At 34.5% G+C, this 14,599-nt stretch overlaps 1 pseudogene; it reads right to left on the minus strand.

Moving 5' to 3' along the window:
- Positions 1–9,397: 9,397 nt before the first annotated feature.
- On the minus strand, positions 9,398–13,291 carry LOC146886356 (uncharacterized; annotated as a pseudogene).
- Between the last annotated feature and the right edge of the window lie 1,308 nt (positions 13,292–14,599).

Below are 14,599 nucleotides of genomic sequence, written 5' to 3' on the forward strand. Positions count from 1 at the left end.
TCTAACTAAGAGTTCACCATTTGTGTTGTTGGGTCTACCTGTTATGATTCCCTGAAACTAGTGTATTAGTTTCATAAAGAATTGTTTTATATACCCTTTTTTTTCACGCTTATTTTTCATTTTAAAAGAAAAAAAAATATTTTCAATAAATCACATATTACCATGTAGGTTTCAGAACAATATTCCTACATTCTTAATTGTCAAAGAATCTAGAAACACACAACAAAAGCAAAGTTAGTCCATACTTAGTCCTCTTGGAATGAACCAGGCTCTGATACCACTAATGTAACACCCCAACTAAAATCCAGTGCTACTAGATGTTCTTTACTTGTCAAATGTATCATTTACTTAAGGAAAAATTTATTTGTATTCAATTAACAAATACCAAACAAAAAATAAATAATAATACATCACTCGAATGTATAATCTGTTAGACATACATGATAGTTATGCGAATAAAATGTTAATATACATATAAGTGTTTGTAACAGAAGTTTGTTTATACTTTTACAACCAACTAAAGGTACTTTTAGTTTGAAATACATAACAAACAAGTTACACCATATCAGTTGTAGCTTTAACATAATCCAAGGTTACAAGAAAAGTTAGGCTAAACAATCTCATTGTTACATGTTAGGTCTCCAATTTCTTCCTCTGAAAAATAAAGAAAGTAAGGGTGAGTCTTTCCTTTAACTCCAAAAATTCATCATAACATTTCAAAGTATGATCATTTGAATAAACTTTCAATTGAATGAAACATTTTCACAAAAGTTTAAATATTCATAATGTCATAACTAACCATGCCAAAAATATTAAAATCAAATTAATCAATAAAATAATCATTTCTGTATGTTTTAAATTTAGGATATCAAAATCCTCATTATCAATCTTTTAATAATCATATTCGTAGAATTTCGAGTTTCAACTCATCAGTATATTCATCTCATATTCTTTCTTTATATACTTTGGGTCCCAAACACTGCCATTAGACTTTTCCGAATCATAATGGTCTTACGCCAATATGGATAGTGCCAGCAGGCTAAACGTTCTCACGGATACAACATGTACGTTATTCCAGCTTCCTGGTCTTAAAGTATAGTCAAGAGGACGGTCGAGAATAGAGTGTGAGGCCTGTGAATTTTCGAATACCCGGCTAATTGTATACGTCAATCCAGGGTATCTATATCACCACCCTCGATTCTCCTAGGTCTATCAGACCTTTCTCTGGACTCTATACCCAATGTATCTCTGTACTATCCATACAGTCCTTTTTATTCTTTATTTTTGTACTTTAATTTACAATCATCCTTTCGCATTATCTTTATAATTCTTGAAACTTTCACAAAATTTTGGCAGCATAACAACAACGTTTCTAATTTGTCACAATTTTAAAAATAGTAAAATCAACCAAGTTAAAAAGAATTTAAAATTAACAACCAAGCATGAATCATTCTCTCACAATAACTTTACAGAAAATTGATCAAAACAGTAATCATAATTAAAACATAATTTCCGTATAAAATTTTATAAGTAAAATAGCAAACTTGTTTTATTTATAATTTTTTGTGTAAAGCTTCAAATAAGGTGATTCTTGAACCTAATCCTAGGTTTTCATACCCAAGGAATCCATTTTTCAACTCAAGATTTCAAGATAATGTATGAAAATTTCAGAATCAAGAAGATAGATTGTATACTTAAAGAAAACTTGCTAAGATAAAGACTTAGAGATTTGAGATAGACCCCCCATACCTTGAAGATGCTAAATATACTCTAAGATGAAAATGAAGACCTCAAGATTCTGGATTTCCCTCTCCTACTTCAATTTTCTCCCAAGAGTTTAGACCTCTCCTTCTCTATTGTTTTCGATTTTTGTGAAGAAGATGTGTGAAATGAAGTACTATTTATAGGAAAAATCTTGGACAAAGGGATAAGGATGTATTGATGGTAAATTTATGAGATTCCTTAGTGAGGATAAGTTTATTTTGACCATAGAGAGAAGCTTGGTCGAAATTCCCATTGTAGGAGACTTCATGCTAGTTGCAAGAAGACTTGTTGACTTTCTAGAAGACTTGTTTTCACTCCAAAGTGTAAAATTCATATCTCTTAACACACAACTCTATTTGTAAATCCCAACGGTGAAACTAAAGACCTATGTCTCTAGAACTGGGCGAACAAATTGGAGCTCAATCCAACGGTTAATAAAACTGAAATCAAATGGTTACTAAAATAACCCAAAACAGGACGTAACTGATGCTAGGTCAAACTGCAAAACTTATTTCTCTAACCACAGACCTCTAAATACAATTCCAAATGGTCAACCTTTAGTAATATGTCTTAGCAACTCTGTATAAAAGTTTTATCTTGATCCAACGGTTAACGAAGCAGGAATAAAATATTTACCAAGGTAACTCAGAACTGGACAGGAGCTGGAGACCTTACTTTTACACTAAAGTGCGGAAGTAACTGCTCCTTGCATGCACCTCCAATTCAAAATCTCACCGTTCATATTGAAGAACTATGTTTTAGGAATGCTTTATTAAAATTTCAACCTAATCCAATGGTTAATGAAGCCTTAATCACAATTTTACTTACACAACTCAAAACAAGAAGTAGTTAGCACCCAAAAAAAAAAAATCATCTTTTACATTGTATATAATTAATAAAGTTACTTATGAAATCATACTATATATTTAAACAATAAAGTTAAATATAATTAATATAAAATAGAGGGTGTTACAAACACCACGAAAACCAACCCTCTATCGGCCGTGACCAAGACCGCCCCTGTTTGAGACTTCGACTCGCCGACGACAACGACGCTAACGATTGTTTTTTCCTATTCTCCTTGCTGTATTGTTCTACGGTTTGGTTTTGAGTGATGATGGTACCATATGATTAGTGATTTCGGAGCTGGAAATTGGTGTGAGGGTGCCAATGAAAGTATTATATTGTGACGTGAATAAAGGTTTAGACTTGGGTTTGAAGACCAAAGTAGAGATGGGTTTCGGCTTGTTTGGGTGTGGGTTGCAGGTTTGTGAAATTGAGGATGAAGTTGGTTCTGTGTGCGAGTATGTGTTACTGGTTCAACGGTGAAAGTATTGGTGGATTGGGAACGATGGTGAAGCAGAGAGGATAATGGGGTGGTGGATGAAACTAGTTTGCATTGGGCTTTGGTTGATCATGGTGAAGGACATGTGAAGGAGAATGGAGTAATGAAGGTGAAGGAGATGGATGAATAATGGTGAAAGGTTCTGTTCAAAGTACAGGCTGCAGGAGAAGTAATATGAAGATGATTGGTTTCAACAAAGGTGAATGAATGAAGGAAGGGAAATGATGGTGATGATAAAACTTTGTTAAAGACTGGAGGTACGATGAGGGTGTGAGGATGACGAGGGTGATAATGGAGGATTCAAGCAACAATAATGTAGAAATGCACACAAGAGATTCAATGAGCCAAATAAATGACACGCAAAAATCAATATACGACCACATTCTCAAGCACACAATTGCATCAGGTTCATCTTAAACATTCAAGCACTCAAGTATTCAGATGAAGTACCTACTTTGCAGTCTCTATCAGTTGCTGGCTTCACGTCTCATGATTCTTTCCTCCTTGGCTCGCTTGTTTCTCCTCTATTTTCCAAGTGTTATTCTCCTCTATTTTCCAAGCGCTATTCTCCCATTTTCTGTTCCTCCTCTATGATGAAAATTTGTTCGAGCTCCCCCAGCATATCAATCTCCCACCTTTCTTAATCAGTCCATCTTTTTTTTTACGTTCCCCCCAAAGAGTCATTACCATCTTTCCCTTTTCATTCATCTTCTGTCAGGATATTTTGTGGTGACCAAAAGCACAAGGCAGATGCCTCCCAACCACCCTATCAGTTTGGCTACGTTTGTCAGTTGTTATGACTACCATGGATGCACAGATACCCAACATTTTTGTTTTTGTGCTAAGACGTAGAGAGGGAGTAAAACCTGAACGTTTTTCTTGCATGGAAGGGAATGGTCAGCAGAGGCTTGACTTCCAATTTTATACTATTGGTATATATTTTTTTATTATTATTTTTTTAAGCAAAACGAAAATAATAAAAAAAGGAAATAAAATAAGATAAGACAAAAATTTGAATATAAATTAAAAATAAGATAAAATAAAAATGAATATATAAAGTGTAAAACCCTCTTTTTCTGCCTTAAAATTTAAAGGGGCCCAGCCTTATCTGTTGGGCCTAAGGACTGGCCCATAGGGTGTCCAAAGCCCCTAAGGCAGCCTAACCCCTCTCATTTCTGCATTCTTTCGTAAAACAGGACCTTACTCTCTCCCTTTCCCTATCAACAGAAGCCCTGCTAGGGTTTGGTTCCCTCTTGTTCGTGCTAGCTCAAAAGCCCACCTCGTTTCACGTAAGTTGGTCCTTGAACCTACTCCCTCCTTTCTAAGTTTGTTTTTGTGGTTTCTGTTAGGATTCACAGTAGTAACCCTGTTATTCTCTCTGTGCCGCTGTTCGAGTTCGTAACCCTACTCTTGGAGCTGCTCTGTTCTTTGGCTTAAGGTCACAATCTGTTATTAGCCTCTTTCCAGGTAAGGGAAGCTAGGGCTTTACTGTTTTTACGTTTTAGATGCCTGTTCGGTTGATCCTATGTACTGGATGGTTGGTATGTATTATTAATTGTATGAAAATGTGTGGTTTGTATTGCTATAATGATGTGGACATGTTTCTGCGCGAGAGAGAGTGGTGAGCTCTGTTGAACTCGCCTAGGCGAGCGGGTTGGTTGCTCAAAACGAAAGCTCTCGCTTAAGCGAGGAGCTCTCGCCTGAGCGAGAACAACAGTAGCTCACTCCCCTCTCTATTTCGAGGGCTCACCTAAGCGAAGGCCACTCGCCTGAGCGAGAGCAGTCTCGTCTGAGCGAGTTGGGCTAGCTTGAGCGAGACCTCGACGTGCTCCCTGTTGCAATCTCGCCCAGGCGAGAGCAAGTAGCTTGAGCGAGGGGTTCCTCTCGCCTGAGCGAGGACTCTTTAGCTTGAGCGAGATTTGGCATTTCTAAGTGTATATATGTATGTCTCACATGATTGATTGATGTACGCCTAAGACGGTTCAAGCCATGATGCTATATGTATTGTATATGATATATTGGGATCGTAAGTTGATGTGTTTAGCATGGGCTTGGTGTGATATATGCTTGATTGGTTTGGCAAATATATATACATATTCGCATGAGATTGATGTGCATGAGAACTCTAAGAGTGGTTGGCGAAACATGGTTAAAGTGCGAGTAGGACGTAATCCCATGACCTTCATAGGGAGTATTCATGGTGGTGCCTCACCTAATGGACGTAATTCTGTGGACCCTCCTAGGGAAAGTTCATGGTGGTGCCACACCTAATGGACGTAATCCCGTGGACCCTCCTAGGGGGAGTTCATGGTGGTGCCTCATCGACAAGGCGTAATTCCACGAGGGTAACGTGGTGGTGCCTCAAGGTCAGGACGTAATTTCATGAAGGCCTCGTGGTGGTGCCTCATGTAAGGATGTAATTCCGCGAAGGCCTCATGCTGATGCCTCACTGCTAGGACGTAATTCCATAGTTTGGTGGTGGTGCCTCATCGTATGTATCCGGATAGTCAAGTCTTGGTGTCTTATGTAGTTTGGTACTTCTTATGTGGATGTATGCTAATTATGCTTGACTATGAACTCGTATGTTGAGTGTTATGATATAAGAACCTTTCTGCACTAACTTACCCTTTGCTTGTTTATATGATTGTGTGTGGTTTACTCCTTTGCGATGATCATCAATTCTATTGATGTGAGCAGATGTGAAAACCCTTGACAGTGGTAATGATAATAGGGATGTTGCAGCTTGATGTCTATGGACGGGTGTTAGGCTCACTATGGGGCCGCAACTAAGAGAATCTTATTAGTTAGATTTCTATTGTTCTGGATAAGAACTTGTGCTACTTTTGAACTATCGTACCCGTGTTAGGCAAGGTGGCGTCTCTTTTCTTTTGTTATGAATATGTTTGGGGAACTGTGTACTTTATATCCCATTTTCGTACTCTCTGGATAATTATGTATGTGGCGTTTCATTAAATTGGATTTATCTATTTTATTGGGACGTTACATAAAGTAAAAATAAAAACAATAAAAAAAATAAAACAAGATGAAAATAAAATATGTATACGTAATAGAAATAGAAATAAAAAAGAGATAAAATTAAAGTTAAAATAAGATAGAAAGTAAAATATATATATATATATATATATATATATATATATATATATATATATATTAGTTTTTTACCCGTGCAATGCATAGGATTATTTTTAATAATTATTATAAATTATTAAATTATGAAAAAAAGTTTAACAATTTATTAGAAACAACTATATTGTAATATAAAAAAGTTCAATGACCATAATTAATGAAGTACACAACTATATTGTCATATAACAAAGTTCAATGACCATAGTTCATCAACATTACAATATTATGCTTAATCTAATCACAACAACAACCATTAACGAAGACTTCAACATTTGATTCGATGAAATCATTGTCTGCTTGAAAGACAACAATATCTCCTTCTTTTAATTCATTTTCAGAACAAAATAGCCTCCAACCTTGACCAATCTTTGTTGAACTTCGTTGTTTGTTGGATATTAGTATTTTGCAATTCACTATAGTTTTTGGCCCTATAAGAAAGACGTCTTGTACCTTCACCTCCCGAATAAAGTTGGCAAACTTTGATGGCAAATCCTACATGATTCAAACGTTTATTGTTAGTATAAGTATTTCAATTTAATTATACTAATAAGCATAAGAATAAATAAGAAGGAATATACCAAGTGACTTGCTTTGCTTTGATACTTTGTCAATTTCACTGAAAATATAGATCTTGTATTTTGATGAGTAATACGGTGCATAAATGTTGTCAAACTTGATGAAGGATTATCTTGTTTCCTTTTAGAGTTATGAATATGGTGAAGTTGTTTAAGAAAGGTTTTTGAAAATTCCCACTGGACATTAAGATAGCATGCTATCTAGATGTGAAGGTTCATTTCTCAAGCTCATGAAAGGAAGAAGAGAGTTGGATTCAAGCTTAAACACACACGACAATAACAACACTAAAAGAGCAAAATGAAAGAAGAAACAATAAAAATGGAAAGCATAGAAGATGAAGAATGGAAGAAGCACGCCACTCATAGGGGGGGATCTAAGCCAACCAAACCCTAGAGATGAGTGATGGGGCCGCCACTTGCAAGCAAGATAAGGCAAAGGTGAGTTCACTTCTAGGAATGAGAGCTCACGAAAATTGGTGGTTGAATGCACAAAGTTTATAACAAAATGATCAACTCTTTTACAAGACAAGGAGCACCCTTTAAATAGGAGTTCATAGGGGTCCTTTAGCAAATACAAAAACATGAAAAAGGATTAACTAGCAAACCCTAAACCTAATGTGAGAGTGAGTCTTGGCCAAGTGAAGGGAGATGATTGGTGGAGGCATTCCCATGAGGATTCTAGGCCAAAAGAGGAAGGAGACCAAGTGACCTTCTAAGGCATAAACCACAAAGGCAAAAGGAGACAAGGTACATGTCTACTTTTGCTTTTGCTTTATGCTTTTTGCTTTCCTCTCTCTTTCACTTCATCCAAGTGCTCCAATCACCAAGTGCCACCTAGTCATGCTCTACTTTCTCTTAATTACCTACAAAATAAGACAAACAAGGATTAGCATGTTGGTTTAAGTTAATCTAATCTTGGTCAAAGGTCAACTTTGGATCAAAGTCAACAAGTCAACCAAAATAAGTCAACTAGAAACCAACTTAGGGAATTCAAACTAAAGTAATGCAAAACAAAAATAAAGGTGATGGAATAGAAGACTCCCTTCTAGACATGCTTCTAGTGATCCTTCTTGAGGGAACTTCTAAGGAGGTGGTCACGCCTTCATCAAAACTTGTTGTTGTACATCCACCTTTAAACACTGTTAGGTGAAATAAAGAATTTCCCAAATACTGAAACTGGATGTGAGAATCACTTTGAATTTGATACAAATTTCTCATATTAAACCAACCTTCAGTGATCCTTGGGTTATCTGAATCCATGTTATAGGTAACTGTTTTGCTCATACCATTTACATCTACCAAGTGCCACTGTGGGCCTAATTCGTGTGCATAACCAACATCAAAGTGTCGATCAACAAATAAAAATGGCTACAAAATAATGAGGACACTAAATTATTTTCAAACAATAAAGACATTATCAATATTTTTTCTACAAGAACAGAAACAAAAACAAAACGTATATAAGTTGTTAACATACTTATATATCAACAAAAAATATATTATATATAAACAAACGTTGATAAAAATTAAATCCAGAATTAATAATTCTTTTCAAAAATAATTAGAAAAAAATTAAATAAAGTAAAAATTCTGAAGATTGAAATCTTTAGATATATATGAAAGTGCAGTACATACGTTAAATGAACGTTAGTAGATTTGATTGTGTTCCTCTGTAATATTACTACTAAAGTGGGGATCATGATGATACAATATGAATACAGAACACAGCGAACCACATAGAACAGAAAATCTCAATGCATGGTATTAGATCTAAATTTGTATTTGTGTTAAAATTGAAGACATAACTTAGAGAATATGTAGATGGTGTTGAACTTCCAAATTATTGTTCTTTGATCTTGGGTTTGCTCCATATCCAATTTTGTAATTGCAGAGAAATGGAGGTTTAAATGTAGTGTTGAGTGAAGGATGTGTATCAAATGGTAAAGTGAAAGTTGTGAATGGAATGGGAAAGTTTAAGTCAGAATAGAGAACATTATCACGTGCAAACAGTGACAACAAATTTAAAATTGTTATTGTTCATTGACACAAAAAGTAACGGATAAAATAAAGTATAGAAGTTACAGCAAAAGTAACAGCAAAATTATATAATTCCGATTCTTTAACATTTAGAAAATTAAAGAAATGAAATGCAATTATGTAAATTTAAATGAATGTTGTTTTTTCAGTAACACCCAAGCACATGTATCTAGACATTTATTTTTGACAATACAGTAAAGCAACAAATAACAATTGAAAAACAACATATATATAACGAATAACAGAAACAATAGTGTATTAATATATAAATAGCATTACTGGAATTCAATGAAGTAGATACTGGAAAACAAAATAATATCTAATGCAGCTATCAAAACATTTATCAATCACTATATATTATACACTACTAATCTGCATGAACTGTAATGTGCACCAAAATTTGTATATGGACCCAAAAAATAAAGTAATCTGCACCAATTGTAATCTACAAGGTAAAAAAGAAATACAGTTAAATGTACAATAATTGAAAAATTTTAAGAATGATATAAAAGTAATTTTTATACCTTTATCAAAGATTTTCAAATATTTCTTTGTAAACTACATTTGTAGTTGTAGTGGTTACTTTTCCATCTTCATCCAGAATTAAGATTTTTAGTCCTTTCTTTGATGTCACTCTAGAAATTGCTACGTACAATTGTCCATGAGTAAAAACTGGTCGAGGGAGATAAAGTCCAACTTTAGAAAGAGTTTGACATTGGATTTTGTTTATTATCATCGCAAAGCATAAGGATATTGGAAATTGCCTCCTTTGAAATTTGAACGGGATGTTGGAATCAGAAGGTGTCAAGTTCATTCTTGGTATAAATATTTTGTCACCAACATTTTTGCCAGTTATTACCGTAGCAGAGATAACATTCTTTCCCAAATCATTAACTTGCAACCTTGTACCATTGCACAGACCATTTGCTTGATCAATGTTTCTTAAAAGCATAATTGGTATGCCAACTTTCAATTTAATCCTATGATTTGGAATTCCTGAACATTTAATATCATTTAGAAACTCTTGAGTAAACCACTCACCTTGAATTTCTTGATCATCATCGGATTGGCAAGGACTGTCCGAACTTAAATAAACTTGTTCTTCACCAGGAATCAAAGATAAAATGAAGTCATTTACTTGTTCAACACTATCAATTGTAGGGTAAAGTATAGCACCATCATCAAAGAATCCAGGAGTCATGATATTTTCAATTAAACCACCATAAACAAATTTGACTAAAGAAAGTAAAGGTGTTTCACTTTCCTGAATTAGAAGATCTATTGGTATTGAAAGGTTGGCTTCACCACTTTCATTCAAATTCATATTTCCATCTCCAATTTTAAGAATCCAATCAGCAAATTCTTTTATATCTTTTGCACTTTCATTTGAAGCAGCAGTCTTTAACCTCATGTTTTGTGATAGCTTAAGAACTGTGCAATATTGCCACAAATCAGAATAGTTAATTGATGAGTTCACAATATCATACCTTGATCCCTTTCTTACTACTGGCAAGATTTGTCTAAAATCATCGCCCAAGACCACCACCTTTCCACCAAATGGTTTGTCAGCATTATGTTGATTCGTAGCTCTCATAATGTCTCTCAATGTTCTATCAAAAGCTTGAAAGCATAACTTATTCATCATAGGAGCTTCATCCCATATTATAAGTTTTGCTTCCATCAATAGTTTAGCACGAAGACTTCCTTGATTGATGTTACAGGTTGATTCATCATTGATTGTTAATGGTATGCAAAAAGTAGAATGAGTAGTTTTTCCTCCAGGAAGCAATAAAGATGCAATGCCACTTCAAGCTACATTAAGGGCAATCATTCCCTTTGCTCTAATAGCAGCTGACAAAAGTTTCTAGAGATATGTTTTTCCAGTACCACCATAACCATATAAGAAAAAGAAATTCCCTACCTTTGAATTCACTATTGTCATAATTTTGTTATAAACATGTAGTTGCTCATTAGTGACAGACTACAATAGAGATTGATGTAGCTTCTCCATTTATTCTTTATCATAATTCATTTCATCAACAATGAACCTACTTTGAAATTTGAATGAATTTGAAAGATCAGGTTGAGGAAGGCAACTATAATTTGTTAAAGCTCGCCCATTTGAATTTAGAAGTTCTTGTACTTCTAGTAGACAAAGATTGTGTAAATCATGCTCTTGAATTTGAAAATCTACAAAATAGAAAATGTAATTAATACCTAATTATGGAAAAAACAGTGTAGATTAATTCAATTTAGTACCTGGTATGTTTAAGTCTTTTCTTTTTTGATATAGGATACCATCTACAAGTAAAGTCCAAGTTACATCCTAAACAACATTTGGCTTAAACATTGTATTCATGATTAACAAAGCAACAAATAACCTTCTAAGTTGATTTCTAGATGCAAGATGGCTAGCCTCTTTAATGGCATCAATGAATTCTTTGTCATCTGCCAATAATCCTAATTCTTGGCAAGCCTCTTGGTATGTGGAGAATGTTTTACCATTAATTGTCTTTATACTATCATGATCAATACAACCATTTTGTTTTATTAGTAAGATTCTCATGGAGTAGCATTCACCTGATCCTGGAGGAACATATGTTAGTCGACCAATACTATAACGTTGCTTTCTTGGTTTCCATTGTTTTTGTTGAGACATCCAAACAAACTTTGTTGGAAATTCAACATAGGTCAAGTTTCTACCTTCCTCAAATTTTTTGTTAGCTTCAAACCAAGCTAGGAACATGGTGTTCATATTCTCATTCCTAAGGATTACATCATCAATTCGATCATCATCTTTAAACAAAATTGGTTGTTGATCTTGTAAGTGAAAAGTTAAACGTTGAACAACTAGCCATCTATGATGGATATCAAAGCCAAAAATTCGCTAAACTGCTTCAAATGCAGATAAATATCTACAATCATAGTATCTTTTTATCTCATCAACAATACGCATCTCTGTAAATTCATTCTCTTTGTCTGTAATTTTAATTGTTGCTCTATCAGGACCTTTGTTGACATATTTGAACAAATACTTGATTGAGTTGGATATGTTGCAATATTCTGTATTAACATGAGCTTGATAACACATTAAGAGAAGAGGACTATATGACACCACATTTGCATTACCTAATTTATGTCCATTTTTCAACACAAATAAACCATCATCTCTACGTCTATATACATGATATCCATCTTCATCAATTGTAGTTGAATGTCTAAATTTTTTAGGAAAAAATTTAGAACACCAACCTTCTTTCATACATGGTGAGTTGAATCTAGCGGTTCCGCAAGGACCATGTATCATATATGTTTGAACAACCTTTGAAAGTGTAGGATAGAGATCTGGATGAGGAAGTTCAGCAGAGATGACTTGATCTATATGCTTTGCATTTTCTAACTTGTTTGAGTCACTTAACCATAGTAATATATGAGCATGTGGCAGACCTCTCTTCTAAAATTCAACTGTATACATACCTAAATTTGGAAAATAATTATTAGAGAAAACAATTGCCAGTAAGAAAAATAAATTAAGAAAAGTAGAATGGTATACCTGTATTGACTTTGCCAAAGAAATGATTCTTCTTGAAATTTGTCATTATTTGGTATAATTTCATTTTAAAAACTCTACAAACAATGTCTGGCCTATCTGAAGTAGTTAATCCTCTTGATTTGACAAAATCAAGAATTTCAGGCCAATTTACATTACATGTGATTGTTATAAACAAATCTGGATAGCCATACCTTTTACAAATTGCCATAGCATCTTGGCAATTGGTGAACATGTATCTTATACCACCTGTAAATAAAGCTGGAAGAACAATACGCTTACCAATGGAAGAAGGATCGGTTTCACCTTTGTTAACAGCTTCTTGTAACCCATTCAGAATATCTGAACGAATGAGTTTTTGATTATTTCATATAAAAGACAACCTTTGGGCTTCAATCATGGTGTATGTACTAAAAACTGTTGAAACAATCTACGCAAATTTACAACATTACCAAATTCAACCTTTCTATCTTGTATTCTAAAAGCAATGAATTCTTGTAAAGAAATGCGAATTCTCTTTCTACTTTGTCCATATTTTTGACAATCTCTAATTGGAATATCCTCTTGATAAACATCCTCTCCATATGGGAAAATCAAAGGATATTGAAGAAGAATGAAACATGTGTGTGTTTCATGTAGTCTTGTTAACTGACCAGAAACTTTCTTGACAATGATGTCCCTTCCTACATCTAAGGTGCTCAAATCACCAACAATCAATGCTGCCATTTCATCTGCTACTGGTGTATTGTATACTCTAGGATCCTTAAAGCGATGTCTAAATAACCTCAATCCAAAATCTGATTGTTCATCATCATGTATAAAATCTCTTACTCTTTTGAATGTTTGAGCAAGTACATTGTGTTTGTCAATCATTTTCTTCAACTCTTCGATCAATGATTTATCAAATATGGATTACTGACTATCAGACTTGTAAAATTAAAAATTAGACAATTATATGCGCAATGATGGCTAAAACATAAATAAACTATTTACACATACCCAAAGTGACTAACTCTGTTGGTTGTTTCATTTTCTGTGTCATAAATATATAGTTGTGCAAATTTTGGATTTGATCCTTGATATCGCTGTCGTTGGGTGATCAAATTACCACTACTTTAGCAACTTCAGTATTGCCAGTTAGTAGTGAACAAAATAGTTAGGGTTAAGATAACCCTGAGTCGTCTCACAACGAATACGGAATTGATCTCAAATATTTGATTCTTAAAAATGCAATTAAAACTAGCAACTATAAAAATAGGGGGGTTTTGCCATAGATGTTTGCAGCATATGCCTGAGGTTGTTCATTGTCTAACGTCCCTGTCTCTTTTAACATAGAACAAGCCTCTGTAGGATGATTAGTAGAAGCACAAATTCCACATAAAGTAGAAGGGATAGGCTTTTTCTGTAAGTCTGTCAAGGTCCTTACCATGGCCGCTAAGTCATCCAGCTTCCCTTCTAATTTCTTGTGATCTGCAACATATGAAGCTTCTACTCCATGAGTTCCCTTCAATAGAGTTATAGAATTACTCCTTGTGGAAAATTGTTGATGGTTCGACACCATAGTTTCAATCAATTGTCTTGCATTTGTTGGCGTTTTGTCCACCAATGACCCTTCACTTGCAGCATCTATCATTTGTCTATCCATGATACTCAATCCCTCATAAAAGTACTGAATGTGGAGATGCTCGTTTATTTGGTGATGAGGACAGGAAGCACATAACTTTTTGAATCTTTCCCAGTACTCGTGAAGACTTTCTCTTTCTTGTTGCCTTATCCCATAAATATCTTTGCGAATAGCAGCAACTCTAGAAGCTGGAAAAAACTTTTCCAGAAATAATCTTTTCAGAGTCTCCCAAGTATTGATGGATCCTGGCGGAAGACAATATAACCAATTCTTAGCGGCATCTTGCAATGAGAATGGAAAAGCCTTAAGCTTGATATGTTCCTCTGTCACTGTTGTAGGTCTCATGGATGAACAAACAACATGAAATTCCTTCAAATGATGGTACGGGTCTTCTCCTGCTAATCCATGGAATTTGGGTAAAAGATGGATTAACCCAGACTTAAACTCACATTCTCCATCTGGATATTGGATGCACATGTTTTGTGTAATTGCTGCATCCGGTGAAGCCAACTCTCTTATTGTTCTTTCTTCCATTCTATCTTCTTGAATTTCTAGTT

This window comes from Vigna unguiculata, chromosome 5 (genome assembly GCF_037176805.1).
Source record: "Vigna unguiculata cultivar grain cowpea cultivar isolate G323 ecotype 2 chromosome 5, ASM3717680v1, whole genome shotgun sequence".
NCBI lineage: Eukaryota > Viridiplantae > Streptophyta > Magnoliopsida > Fabales > Fabaceae > Vigna > Vigna unguiculata.